The 14,333-nt window shown below is 46.1% G+C and overlaps 1 protein-coding gene across 1 annotated transcript in view; it reads left to right on the top strand.

Annotated features, from left to right (window-relative positions):
- The window catches only part of CACNG2 (calcium voltage-gated channel auxiliary subunit gamma 2), a 323,387-nt gene that overhangs the window by 222,341 nt on the left and 86,713 nt on the right, over window positions 1-14,333 (top strand). The gene's annotated exons all lie outside the window — the stretch shown is intronic.

The following is a 14,333-nucleotide window of genomic DNA, read 5'->3' as shown; positions in this document are numbered from 1 at the left end:
CTGAATTTAAGGAGTACGCCAGTTGTACTTTTGGCTTACACCTAGAATTCAGTATTAAGCAAGGAGGACTATACAAGTGTATGTCACACATACTCATAGCAAGATGTTTGTGAACAGGGTCCTCCTTCTGTAAACCGTGGATATTTATAATGGCCGGCTTTATGTTCTTGTTAGTGTTGAAATAGATATTGTTGTGAATGAACTGGTTAAAGCAAAGATATAGATTGTAGGAAGCCAGTGTGAGGTCCACGGGCCATCCTGGTAGAGACAAACTTTGTGTATCCAAGGGCCACCTCATTAGTGTTTAGAGTCAAAAGAATGAGATCTTTCGTTTCGAACTGAGGAAATATGATTTTGGGCCTATTTACTAGTCTTTACTGGAGTCACAGTGTGATGGGTAGAATTAATTGCTTTTTAATGATTTCATTTTTGTCTCACAAAAGGAGTCTCCTAGCTTCTCTTTTTCTTTGTGGCGTGAATTTGGGGAATTCACAATTAAACATTCATTTGTCTACTCTGCACAAAACAAGGGTATGGAGTTTCTTTTTACTCCTCAGAACTAGGCACTCCCAGGCAGGGAGGGCATTTTTGCCACACCTCATTTACATAGTCAGTGGTTATCCAGAAATTCTGGCATAGAGGTCACTCGCCGGGACTGATACTGGGAATGTTGATCTGGGCTCGGGCAGCAACGACTGTCAAATGACTGTGCCAAGTGACGACATACACAGGGCAGTAAAGTACAGGATCACACGCAGGGCACAGTCTAGAGGACAGGGAAACAGCTGATGTGGCAGCCAGCAGCAGCTGAGAGTCCTTTGTGTATGTGTGATCCTTACTCTGTCAGACTCCCTGTCTAAAGCCAGCTATATGGACCTAGAAAGTCAGTGCAGATACCAGTGTCACAATTTGCCAATTCAGAGATTGCTGCACATAACCACATGAACATACACTTAAGCATCTGTGTTGGGTATGAGCCGGTCTGTCCCATACCTCAGTAGGGAAACTACGCAGTCTTGGTTGAGACTCATGACAGTTTATTGAATGCGAGCTACATGGACAACTGATCACACGGCCTCTCACCTAAGCAGGACTTGGAGAAAATGTGATGGTGGTCTCTCTCTCTCTCTCTCTTTCTCTTTCTTTCCCTCCTCTGGGCCCTTCTCTCGCTATGTCCTCCTTTCTCTCACCTCAGCCATTCACAGCCTGATTTCTGTGATTACTTTTACACTCCGTTCATCTCCTCAGCCCTTCGCCTTCCAATCATATTCTCCTCTCAGCCTTTCTCCCTCCTTATTTATCCCTCAGATCTTCCCATCTCTTGCTCTAAGCTCAGCTACCACCTGTGTTGCACATAAACCCATTCTTGCGTTCCTGCTCTCACACTAGCTTGTTCTCCAGAGATCACAGGCATGGCTAGCTTCTGCCCCCTTATTCAACAGTCAGAGGACTGACGTGCCATCCATGCCACCCACCGCCTATCCTTGTTTGCTGTAAATCAGCTTCACCCTCTGCAGGCCTGACTAGGAATCCTACTGTTGCTGTATGGGGTAGCAGCAGGAAGCATTGAGTGTTTTCAGCACTCCAGACAAAGTGGCAATTTGCTTATTGGAGAGTTCACCATAAAGTTAAAAAAGTGGTTTGAAAGGCCTTTTACAGTAATTTGGTACTACCACCTGGCGGTGCCCGAATACTGCTGCCTTACCTCGCCCCAAGGAAGTGTAGGCCCTTGTTGTACCAGTTATTAGTAACAAAGGTGTAAGTAATGGTGCAACAAACAACAAAGTGATGGAAGGAATGCTTAAATCCCTCTCAGCCACTAGTCATGGCTCGGGCTGCATAGTTTTTCTTCTCTTGTGCCACATTTCACCTACACTAGCCACTGCAAATCAGTCTTGGTACTGCTTCCACAGTAATAGTCCAGCCAAAACTTCCAGGCTAGGTACCCTCCAGAAAGAAAAACAAGCAACTCCTGACAGTTTTTGTTTTTTCTTCCTTTGTCAGAACTCCGTAGTGTTTGTTTCAGATACATCAATTGTTATTCGTAAGTCGTTGGTAACAAACGTGGTACCAAGTGAACAAGCTATCCCATTGACCTTTTACCTGTGAAGGGAAAAGGTCATGTTACTCAAATACATTACAGTAAATCACTTTACATTAACTACACCTGTCTTCACCTGCATCCTCCTCTCCCCGCAACATCCTCTCCCTGATCGCCACCAGGTACCTGGGTTACAGAGAAAGAGGTTAGTGGCCCTATTGGGTCCTCAGATGCCGTCGTCTTCGTTGCTGCCTGAGCCCAATAGTGAAGTGCACCTTGAAGCCCATTGCACAGTATTAATGGGGCCCACCTCTGGGCATTCCTGCCACACTTAGGTCATCTTCAGCTAAAAAACAAACAAGTAATGGAAGCAATGCTTGAATTCATCTCAGCCACTAGCAATGGCTCGGACTGTCTCTAGTCCATCGTTTTCCGTCCACTGTGCCACTATCGACGGAGATCAGCCCTATGCAAATCAGTCATGATCCTGTTCCAATAGGAACAGTTCAGCCCGAAGTGCCGGCTCGATTCACTCCAGATGGCAGCACCAGCAACACCCGACTGGTTTTGCTTTACTTCGGCCCCATCAGTAAGGTATAGCTGGAGTACTGTGGCACACTGAGCATGGTGGGCATCTAATGCAGCCAAGTGGTGGAAGGAATGCTTGTATTAATGTCAGCCACTGGCGAATGATAGGGCTGCTGCTTGCCTCGATTGAAAACTCACCCGTTTTGCTGCCGCCCAAGCACTTGACTGTGGCTAGTATTAATACAAGCATTCCTTCCATCACAATATTATTTATTGGGACAGCAAATGCCGGCATTTACATTTGTTTCCTATGTACCCTTCATTGTTTCAGATCGGGCCTTCTTGAGAAAAAAACGTATAGACAACGAGTGAACGTAGTTTCCAAAAAACACTTCAACCTATATAGAACTGAAAGATTAGGAGACACTCATGGGTGCAAAGCAAGATTTTGTTGTAAACTATGCAAAGGTTTCTCTAAAACTTTACAGAAAAACTGTGCAAAACGTAAAATTCCTGAGAACGTTCTACAAATATCTGCCATTCATTTTACATAGAGAAGCTTGCAAAAGGCAAACGTCCAGATAAATATGCTGGCTGGCTTTGAAAATGTTCTTACTATGCTGAGAAAATGATTTTGCAGCCTCAAGTAAAGTTGAAAATAGAAAACTGCGAAAAACTTTACTGTCCCCCAAAAATAATTGCACAGCCCTAATGTAAATCCATGTGCTGATTTCTCATTTGAAAAGAAAGCACAGACTCCCACGTGCGCACAGTTATACACATTCATATTCACGTTTCCGCACATCCCAGCACAAACCCGCCTTACACAGTGATGACATCACAGGGCTTTTGGTGTCCCTCCATAATGCCCTCCACGGTCCTCCATCCGCTGCAGAGCAGCTGGACAAATGGCAAGCAGTGAAGTCTTTCTGCTTCTGCTGCAACCTCACTGGGGATTGAAGCCAGGGATAGCAAGGTGCAGTGCCAGGGGTATCGAAGGGCATCCTAGGGTAGCACCTACTGCCCCTTGGTACCACTAGGCGATCTACTTGGTGGCACTGCCCGCCCTGAGGGATTCAGAGGGAAAAAGTCTGCACTTCACCTACACGGTTGGGGCAGCAGCCATGCAGGTCCCAGGCTTTGAGCAGCAGACTCTTGTAACCTGCTCAAACTAGTAGTATCCAGAAAAGCGCACTGGTGCCGTTTTAACCGATTGTTTTACTTAAAAAATAATAATGAGGGTCACATCAAGAGATACTGCGTAGCTGTGCAGCACAGCGGCGTAGCTAGACCTTTGCCCGCCCATGGCGGTCCCTGTGTTTACCGCAGGTAAGAGCGGGGGGGGGGAGGCCGCCACCCCCAAAACTCAAGCCACCTGGGGTGGAAAGCCCCGCACCCTACCTTGCTATGCCACTGGTGCAGCAGGGTCTACCTTCAGGTAGAGGACTGAAGCGCCAAGAACCACCGGTTGGCTGACTTGACCCAAGACACCGCCGCGGTCACTCCCTTGCTCAGGATTGGGTACCCATACGCCTTCCTTCGAGTGGCTTGACAGACAGGTTAGGTATGTCCCCCTGTACCCCAGTTATGGTTACCTCTGCAAACCATAACACACGTCCCTGCCATGCAAGTCATACTTCACACATCAAATGCAGCACTTAGAACCTCAACCAGAGGGCAGCCCAACACAACTTTAAATTATAGCACATACATGTTAATGAGAAGGTAATGTTTCATATCACTTTGTGCGATCATTTATATTGTCTGTGGCGTCGTATGTTACATCAAGGGTGATGTCATGAGCACTGCATTTGGTGTGCAAGCTATGGTTTACATAGCTAACCAAAAAAGTGGAAATTGTCATGAGGTTTTCACCGTTTTTGTTTTCTTCAGTTTTTATTTGGTAACCATAACTGCCAGTCAACTATAGTTGTTTTGAAGTAAATTTCAGAGTTAAAAAAAATATATATCATGCTTACCATAACTTAATTGTAATTGTCTTTTTTCAGTGAATCTACACACAAACACACACACACGCCTACTCACCCTTGAAGGGCTAAAATCTATTCTTCCGCAATACAAAAGCAGCACATTACAGCAGAGGCAAGATGGAAGATCAAGAATCCCCCACTCCAACCCCCAACAACAGTGTGTCTGTACTCTAAAGGAAGGCGGCGCAAGTGCACAGCCAATTATGCGCCAGTGGAGGTGACAAACCATGAGTGACCCAGGTAGCCTAAAGAGCCAGATCCATGCCACAATTTTAGGACATCCACATATTTAAATATAATGAATCTAAATTGAGCTTAAATAGTATCCGATTGTCCAAGAAACTTGGCATAGATGGCCTCTTGTTCGACTTGTGTTTATGCAGGCAGACATGGGATACAAGGAAGACTGCACAAGGTGAGGGGAATCCCAATTGATAGTGATGAATTGTAGGTGTACGGATGCACAGGCTAGAGGTTTTCATAATACAATCCCAATATTCAATGATAAACCTTCTCATCATGGGTCCCGGTGGAAGGACTTCCTCCTCCGTCAAGGAGTGCTGTCCTAACCACCCATTCAATTTGCAATAAAATTGTTTTTTCAGAAATAGTACAAATGGTCGTAGCTAGACAAGGATGGGTGTTTGCAAAAGCAAGCAAAGCAATGCAGGCAACGCATTCAGGGGATCGAAGATGCCAGTGGAAGAAAAGAATACCCCACAGGAATAAAGAAGGTCCGGCAGGATTTTTAGTGAGAGATGGGACTCCTGAGGTGGAATAGTGGAGGAGAAGGCACAGAGTGGGAGGAGAACTGAGGAGAAAGCTGAAGTATATATTGTCATTCTTCTTACTACCCCTGATGAAGTGATGAAGTGGTTCGTTGCCGGTAGCACGTTACCCTAGACCCCAAGGGTAGTGATAAGTCCAGTGTTAACTTTCGCTGTTGGTTACTGGGATGAGTCTGGCGCTCTCAAGGAAACTATTCCATGCATGTACTCTAGTTTCTTTGTGGTAGACTAACTTAGTAGTAGTTAGATGTGATCTTCAGCATTAGTTGCTACTAATGATTGGTTGGGTGAACAAATCACCTACAGGAGATAAGGTTTTGTTAGGTTGCTATGGTTACATAGAAAGAGAGCATATGATCTTTGAAATGAGATGCAAGGAGTGCCATCTTAACCACCCTTACTAGAAAGTAAGGCAGCCAGGCATGTGACTTGGAGCAGACTACACTCCGAGAGAGTAAGGCATGCAGAGGATGGAAGGTGAGGAGAGGGTCAATCTGTAGAAAAAAAGGAGAAAGCAACTGCTAGATTGAACTCCAGGTCAACGTTTCATGCACCGTTTCAGGTATTAGTGGGTTAGAGGTTTTTCGAGGTGGCCTGGACAGCAGTGCATACCCCATTTATGCAAGAAAAGGTCTGAACGGAACAAGCACAGTCCCTAGTGGGTGTCGATAGATTGAATGACATACAAAAACACTGTGCAGCGAGGCGATGGAACCACCAGACACTGGCACATATAAGGGTGCCCAGCAAAGCATTTAACTTGCATCCCCCAAAAAGACATTTAGAGGCACTAAGAAACATTGGTGTCGGATTCAAGATGAAAGCTGAAGAAGTGATAGGAGATAAGGTATGTGATCCAGTGTGCAGACCATGGCAGCGACCAGTGAAGACCGTCAAAGGTCGGCTGTATTACCTATAGGCGTTATCTTGTACATAGCAGAACGGATGGAAGGGAAACCCTGTTTCTTAGACGATAACGGCTTCTGCAGCAGAGTCAACATAATAGAGGATGCAGTTCATGCGATAGAGGTGACAAAAAGTTCAACAATGGCCAGAAAGGTGGTGCCTGAGACTCAAAGCATCTGGAGCAAAAACAAATGTGGGGGATGTTTTCCTTTTTCTTTTGTTCTTTAGGGCATTCATTCATCCTCCCTTGTTCTTCTTTCCCTTCTTTTTTTCTTGCCCTTGAATTTTTCCCGATGTGCTTGGTCTCTGTATCTTGTTTTGCAATAATGGCTAAATAATTATTTTTTTAAAAAAGGTGTACAGTCCTTGAAGCCACATTTTAAAACATTATACACTTCTAAAGTATTCTCCACTTCAGAAGGCTACATCTGGAGCATTGTGTCAGGCCCCATCTAGCCCTGTATGTCATTTTTCAGATACCTCTTCTGGACTTTGGTGTGCTGTTCTCAATATAAAACCTGGCACATTCTGTATTTTTGGAAGCCATTTCTGGAGTATGGTGTGCAATTCTGGAGGGCACATTCAGAGTACCAAACCCAATTCTGTAGGCTACCTCATCCGGGATATTGCTTTTAACTCACTGGTTGTATCTGGAATACAGATTATAATATTTAGTCTGCATCAGGATTGTTTCCAACCTTGGAGACCGCCTCTGTAGTAATAGGTCTAGTTCTGAAGTCCGCATGTGGAATGTTGCGTCCAGTTCTTGAGGCCTCACCTGGAGGTCTGTATCCATTTCTGAGTTCACATATGGAGTATTGTGTCAAATTTTGGATTTGAATCTGGATACTGTGTCCAATAACACACCAGGGAAAAACTCAGGACTTACTTCATTTAAGACCTTTATTGGATTCCAGTGAAATTCTGATTCCAGTTAAAATCTGGACTGGATCAATGCAGGGTCATATTGGCCTATTCAGCAATGTAGCAGTGTCGGATGGGCCAGTTGACATGTTAGTGTGTGGGCCAGTTTTGCTGTATGGTGAGATGGTTTTATGGTGTTTGTGGCTGGTGTTGTAAACATCTTTAAATACTCTGTGGTGATAGCAAGCAGCAATGTGCAAGCTGTGGATGCTATTATCTCATCCATTGTGGATGGGTGCATCACACTTCTTGGGTAGAGGAGCAAAGGACGTCTCCCTGGATCCACGTGAAACAAATATGTTAATCCACATAAAACCGGCAGTTCTCTGAGAGTAAAAGGAATAGAATAAAATTTGGAGTAGATTAACAGACTCGTCAAACATGTTAACCTGGACAGAATTGCATGTGAAACAAAGATAGATCTGAAACCATGTAAAAACTGGAATGCATTGAGTTTAAAATGTAGACCAGATCATTAGTAAAACCTGGCCTGGATAGCGGGTAAAATGTGGACTCGGTTGTAGTGAAATCCTTGACTGGATTGCAGGAAAAACTTGATACGCATAGCATTTAAACACAGAATAGATTCCTTGTCCCATTGGTTTAATTTAAAAATACACTGGATTCCAGGAAGAAAGTGGGCTGCATTTCATAAATAACACCTGGATTCCAGGAAGAACTTGGCCTAGCTTCAGACCAAACATAGATCGGATTTGATTTGAAACAAAGATCAGATTCCAGGGAAAACTGGAATGTGTTAAAAGTAAAATGTGGACTAGGGTAAAGGGAAGAGCCAGTTAGGGAATAATACACAGGTTGTTACAACTGTAAAGGCTATATCCCCAATTCTCAGAGGAGTGCCTCCTACCAGGCAGTGCCCACATAACCATGAATTGATTAGATTGGGTAATAATAATAGCTGCTATTCGTTTAGTGATGTTGTTAGACCTGGCATCTTTTGGTGTGATTTCCCCTGTCTTTTTGCCTCTGACTTCCTGTTTTGACTGTGTACTGCATTTTGTTTTTGCTGGTTTTAGGACTCTGGGCACTTTACCACTGCAGGCCAGTGCAGTGCTAAAGTGCGAGTGATCCCTGTGTAAAATGCATTGGTGATTAGGTTATCCATGATTGGAACATTTGATTTACTAGTAAGTCTCTAGCAAAGTGCACCATGTGTGCCCAGGGCCTGTAAATCAAATTCTACTAGTGGACCTGAAGGACTGATTGTGCCACCCACATGTGTAGCCCTGCAAACACATCTCAGACCTGCCACTGCAGTGTCTGTACTTTTAAACTGCCATTTCGATCTGGCAAGTGCACCCAATTGCCTGGCCCAAACTTTTGAGTTTCATATTTTGCGAACTTGACCCGAATCGGGTATCAGAGCGCATTACATAGCACCAGTTACGTTACATGAGGACACACTTTCATTTTTGTTAGGCACGGGGAGATTAAGTGATTTGCTCAGAATCACAGGATGTTCAGCGTCATTGCCGAGACTCGAATCCAGTTCTCCAGATTCAAGGTCAACCGCTCTAGCCATGAGGCTAACTCCTCTCCCCAACCTTCCCTTTTACTATAAGTAAGTCACCCCTAAGATAGGCCCAAGGCAGCCCCATTGGCGGGGTGCTGTGTATTTAAAAGGTAGGACCTGTGATGGTGTGTTTTACATGTCCTAATAGTGAAATACTGTTAATTTAGTTTTTCACTATTGCAAGGACTCTCTCTACCATAGGATAACATAAGTATTGAATTGAAATATCTTTTAAGTGTAATTTCCCATTGGGAGCAGATAGAGATTTGGAGTTTGGGGTCTCTGAATTTGAAAACACATCTGTTGGTAAAGTTGGTTTTTAAATTGCGTGTTTGAAAATGTCACTTTTAGAAAGTTGGAATTTTCTCGCTTTACCATTCTGTGCTGACGTGTTGTTGTTCGGCGCAGTTTCGGGGCTGCATGTAAACTGCCAGGAGTTGGTCTGTTCCCACTGGCGGCTCTGGTCAGGAGGGAGTTTGCAGCCCTCCCTGCAATGGGGTTTCGATGGGAATGCTGATGCTGGAGGTGATGGTAATAGATATGGAAATGGGAGGCCTAGATCTCCCAGGCCTTGGCCTTTATTATCTTGCAGGATTATTACAGTATGCGGCGCAGTGGTGCGACGAAGGCCCAAATGTGGAGAAGGCGTTGTTGGTGGTTTGGGACGTGGGAGTGGAGCTCCTGAGATACCTCAGGATGGGTTCACAGACCCCCATAGACTGCACATTCGTGGTACGCCGGGTTGCAGGGGCCTGGGAGTGGGCGGTCGTCTTGGTCTTGCGAAGGGACCCATATGCTCGGTTGCTCCCCCTCCGATGGCTCCACGGCTTCTGCCAAATCCAAACGGTGATGGACCTCGTGAGGTGATATGAGGGAGGATGCATGGCGGCGGGGTACCTGTACCTCAATGGAACTTTTTTTTTTTAACTGTTTATTTTTATTGTTTTTCCATCAATATAAAACAGTGACAATAAGAAAAGGAGAATCAGTATGACATTCTTCAGATAGGACAATTTGAGAGATAATCAATGGCAGCGGCACAAACAGTAAGTACATATTGCACCGTACGTGCACCTGACACAGGAGATCCATGCTCCATGCATGCACATTCAGTACTCTCGATAGCTCTTCCTAGGCGGCTGTGGAAATTAAGAACATTAGCCAACGGGCCAGTGACAGATTAGCACATGGGACATCACCATCATTGTTTCAACCTTAACACAGGCACTTGTAGATAAGGAGACACTATATACATCACAATGAGAAAAACACCCCCCTCCCCCCAAAAAAAACCCAGCATCATGGTGATGGTACACATATCAGAGTGTGCGGTCTGCATTATAGACTCATGCGTGATAAAAGTCTGACATGTACATATCTTTAGCGATCCAATGGCGCCGACTCTGCAGGCAGGGATTCATCAGCTCGAGTGAGGAGGTAGGTCTGCAGGGGGCTCCATATATTTCTGGGTTTTGAGGCCCTGGGTTACGTTTCAGTATACAGAATCAATTGATCTTGACAATGTACCAAATCATCTAGCCACTCCTTGAACTTTGGCGCCCACCCCCTACCCCAGCGGCAGGCCACCCTACGCTTAGCTAGCAATAATGCAAGGGCGAGAAATTAACGATAGGGCTTTGGAATGGGTTTGGTATAGCCTAACAATGCTAGCAATGGCGTGCACTGCAAAGGAATGGGAGCCAGCTGACATAGGGTATCGAAAATTTGGGACCAGTATTCACTAAATCTAGGGCACTCCCAGGCCAGGTGTAAAAAATCAGCACCCGGACTGTTACATCTATCGCAATTGTCTGTGGTTCTCAAATTGAATCGGAACATTTTAACCGGGGTGTAATAGAGACGTTGCAAGAATTTGTAATGTGTGATGCGGAGTCTAGAACTAGCAGAGATCTGTTCGGTTTGGAGACAGCAGTATAACCATTGAGCATCAGTGATTTCAGACCCCAGCTCCCGACTTCATTTAATACGAGAGGAATTGGGGGAGTTCATCTGTTGCGCGCGTATGGTATGGTATAGCACAGAGACCAGATGTTCCAAGGATGAAGCGCATAGCAGCGTGTGCAAGGGGGCAAATGTGGGGGGTTCCTGAGGGAATTCAGGTGTGATAGTCCGCATGCCCTGGCGTAGCCTGACATAAAGAAATACATCCAGCGATGTTGGTTGTACTCCTTGAAAAAGGTTCTCTAAGGTGCGAAATGTCCCATTTTAATAGAGGTCACCCCATGTGGTGATGTTGGCGCCTTCACATAATTTGAGGAACCCCGTTTCTTGTAATAGTGGCATGCGTGGATGATAGGAGAGTGGGAGGAGTGGTGAGTATAACAACGGGCATTTAAGGAGAGCCAGGATGCGACGCCAGGCATCCACTGTGCATGTGATCGTGGAAGGCTCAACGTCGCGTGTACGGGGAGACGCATGCAGCATGCCATTTAGTGGAATTGGGTCCGCCAACCAGTGCTCAGCCGCGACCTGCGGCATATACCTGGGGGGATGGATCCAGTAAAATGCATAGTGAGCTTGCACACATATATAGTAACGTTCAAAATCTGGTACATCGAACCCTCCTTGAGCATACGGTTGAGTGAGTACTTTCCACTTCAGTCATGGTTGTTTGCCCCCCCATATCAGCCGCGTCCTTTCGGATTGGAGTGTTTGGAAAAAATATCGCCCTGGATGGTATGGAATATTTAAAAACAGGTACAGTATTTGTGGCAGTACCACCAATTTGATCAGTGACGCTCGACCTGCGAGGGTTAGCGGTAGGGAGATCCATCGGGTAACATTTTCAGTAATCCGATGCATCGCAGTGTCATAATTGAGACGCATCAGCTCGTCCCTATCTCTAGTGATCACCACCCCCAGATAGCGTAGGTCCGAGTCGCACCACTCCAGCGGAAAGTCCAGGGGAAAATGCGAAGTCGCAGAGGTCAAGGGCAAAATTTGAGATTTACTCCAATTTATTTGTATCCCAGAAAGCTTACCGAACACTATGAACTCCCTCAATAAGGGGTTTAGGTTGTCTTGTGGATGCCTTACATATAGTGTTATATCATCCGCATATAAAGATATGAGGATGTGTCGCAAGTTACAGCGAAGCGCCTTATCTTTATGATGCTGCCGCAGCTTTGACGCTAATGGTTCGATGGCTAGCGCAAAGAGCAGGGGTGAGAGCAGGCACCCCGTTGCGTGCCCCAGGATATGCGAAACGCGTCAGATAGGTGACCGTTGATTAATACCCTTGCTGTTGGTAGCTGATATAGCAGCCGTATCCAGGACAGGAACAAGGCGGGGAACCCCATTCGCTGCATTACCCCATATAGTCCCACTCGAATGCTTTGGTGGCATCCAGGAAGACTGCCGCCAGTGGCAGCTCCGGAGCCACATTCTGCAGCACAGAGAAGAGGGTGCGTAGATTATGTCTGGTTGCTCTGCCAGGGACAAAACCTGCCTGGTCGGGGAGCACCAGCTTTTCCATCAACAAGGCTAGTCTGTTAGCGATAACCTTTGCCAGTATTTTGGCGTCACAATTAATTAGGGACAATGGTCTGTAGGAGTCGCAATGTATTGGCGATTTACCAGATTTTAGTAATGAAGTGATTAGCGCCTCTCTCATAGATGGGGAAAGTCTACCAGCTTCTAGTGATTCCTCGTAGAGTTCCTTTAGAATAGGAGCCATCAGGTCAATATAAGTTTTATGAAACTCGGCAGGCAGACCATCGAGGCCAGGGGCCTTCCCAGATTGCAGCTGCATGATGGCCTCCCGTATTTCATCGAGTTCGAAGGGAGCACAGATGAATTCCCTTTGCGAATCACCCAGCCACCCGAGGGCAACATCACCTAGAAAGCTGTCTAAATCAAAATGATCTCTGCGTTGTGAGGTATAGAGTGATGTGTAGTGCGTGGTAAACGTAGCGAGGATGTCAGCAGAGTCGCGGTGTAGTATCTCCCCTGGCCCAGTGATCTCTAATACACAATTGGAGAAGAGTGGACATCTTATGGTGTCAGCTACCGTCTTCCCTGGCCTCTCTCCCTCTCCATATCTCCATGCCACCCAGCATTTCCCCCGAAATTTCACTTCCCTATCTGCGGCTTCCGTGTATTCAGAAAGTTTCACCCTGAACTCATGCCGGATATCTTTATCCCCACTCAACCGCATCCGCGCCTCTAGATTTTTGAGGTCAGTTTCGGGCCGCCTGATTGCGCCTTGTATGGCCTTTAGCACACCCAAACTCTTGGAGACACAAAACCCTCGGACTGTTACCTTAAAGGCTTCCCATACGGTTTCTACGTCATCTACGGAGCCCTTGTTCCGTTGGAAAAAATCTCGAATTTCATCCTCCAATTCACTGTGAAATACCATGTCTAGGAGCATCAGAGGTTGTAGTCTCCATGCGCGCCATGGTTTGTCATATCCTGGTGGGGCAATTGTGAGCTTGACCGGAGAGTGATCAGAGTATGTTCTAGCTAGGTGTGTGACATCCTTCAGTAGGGGGGCCATCCCTCTAGACAGTAAACAATAATCTAACCGTGCTCATGAGGCGGCATAAGCCGTGAAATGGGTACCCTCCCGCTCAGTGGGGTGAGTGTATCACCATGCGTCTAATAATCCTGTCTCCATTTGAATGCCGCGGGGGACCTGGTAGGATTTGTTGTAATGATGCGGTGCGGGGTTTGATCTGTCTTCAGCTGGATTGAGAGCTATATTGAAATCCCCACCCCATATTATATGTGTGGAACCTATGTCAAGTATTTTCCCCCATAATACAGTGAAGAATTTGGGAGTGTCGATGTTTGGGCCTTAGCAGCTCACCAGTGTAACAGAATCTGTACCTAGCCGCCCCCATACAATGGCGTATCTCCCATTATGGTCCGTCAATGTACCCGCTAAAACGAATGGTGTCTGCTTTTTTATGAGAATAGCCGTGCCTCTAGCATAAGATGAGTATGAGGAGAATAGCCGATGATCGGCCCATTTCGTTGCAAAGGTGGAGGGGCGTAATGGATAAATATGCGTTTCCTGAAGTAGCGCAATGTGTACATGGTGTCTATCTAGATATGCAAACAGTTGTCGGCACTTGCGTGGGTCCCCAAGCCCTCGTACGTTCCACGTGAGTACCTGTAGGGTCTGATGGGATATTAGGTCAGTCAGGTGTATCTAAGATGTACAAGAAGTGATGACATGCCGCCTGTGCACTGTGTGCCATTAACATTAGAATATCATGTGTCGGTTTGTCAGAATACAGTGTAGTTAAGAATATCAAACTTGTCTGAAAACCCCCTCCTCCTGCAACCCCTCCCCTCCCACAACAGCACCCCAATTGTGCCGGAATGCAGATCCCCTCTCAAGTCCCAACATTTCCCCAATTGGTCAATGCGGTCAACCCAGACCAATGTGAAAGAGAGGTGTGTGGGGGATCACCCATCATGGGGAAACTGCTGGTGCGCCACAGTACCCTCCCCACTCCCACTGTACCCACCCATCCGTCGGAGTGGTAGGGAAGCCCACGGGAGTGATAACAGGAGGGTGTTTGGCCCTATGCCATGGAGGAGAGGTGCCATTATCCGGTGCCCACTGATGTCCCATTGTATGTCCTGCACCC

This window comes from Triturus cristatus, chromosome 4_2, assembly GCF_964204655.1.
Source record: "Triturus cristatus chromosome 4_2, aTriCri1.1, whole genome shotgun sequence".
Classification (NCBI taxonomy): Eukaryota; Metazoa; Chordata; class Amphibia; order Caudata; family Salamandridae; genus Triturus; species Triturus cristatus.
Note: the sequence above shows the minus strand (reverse complement) of the source record. Positions and strands in the feature narration are given on the sequence as shown.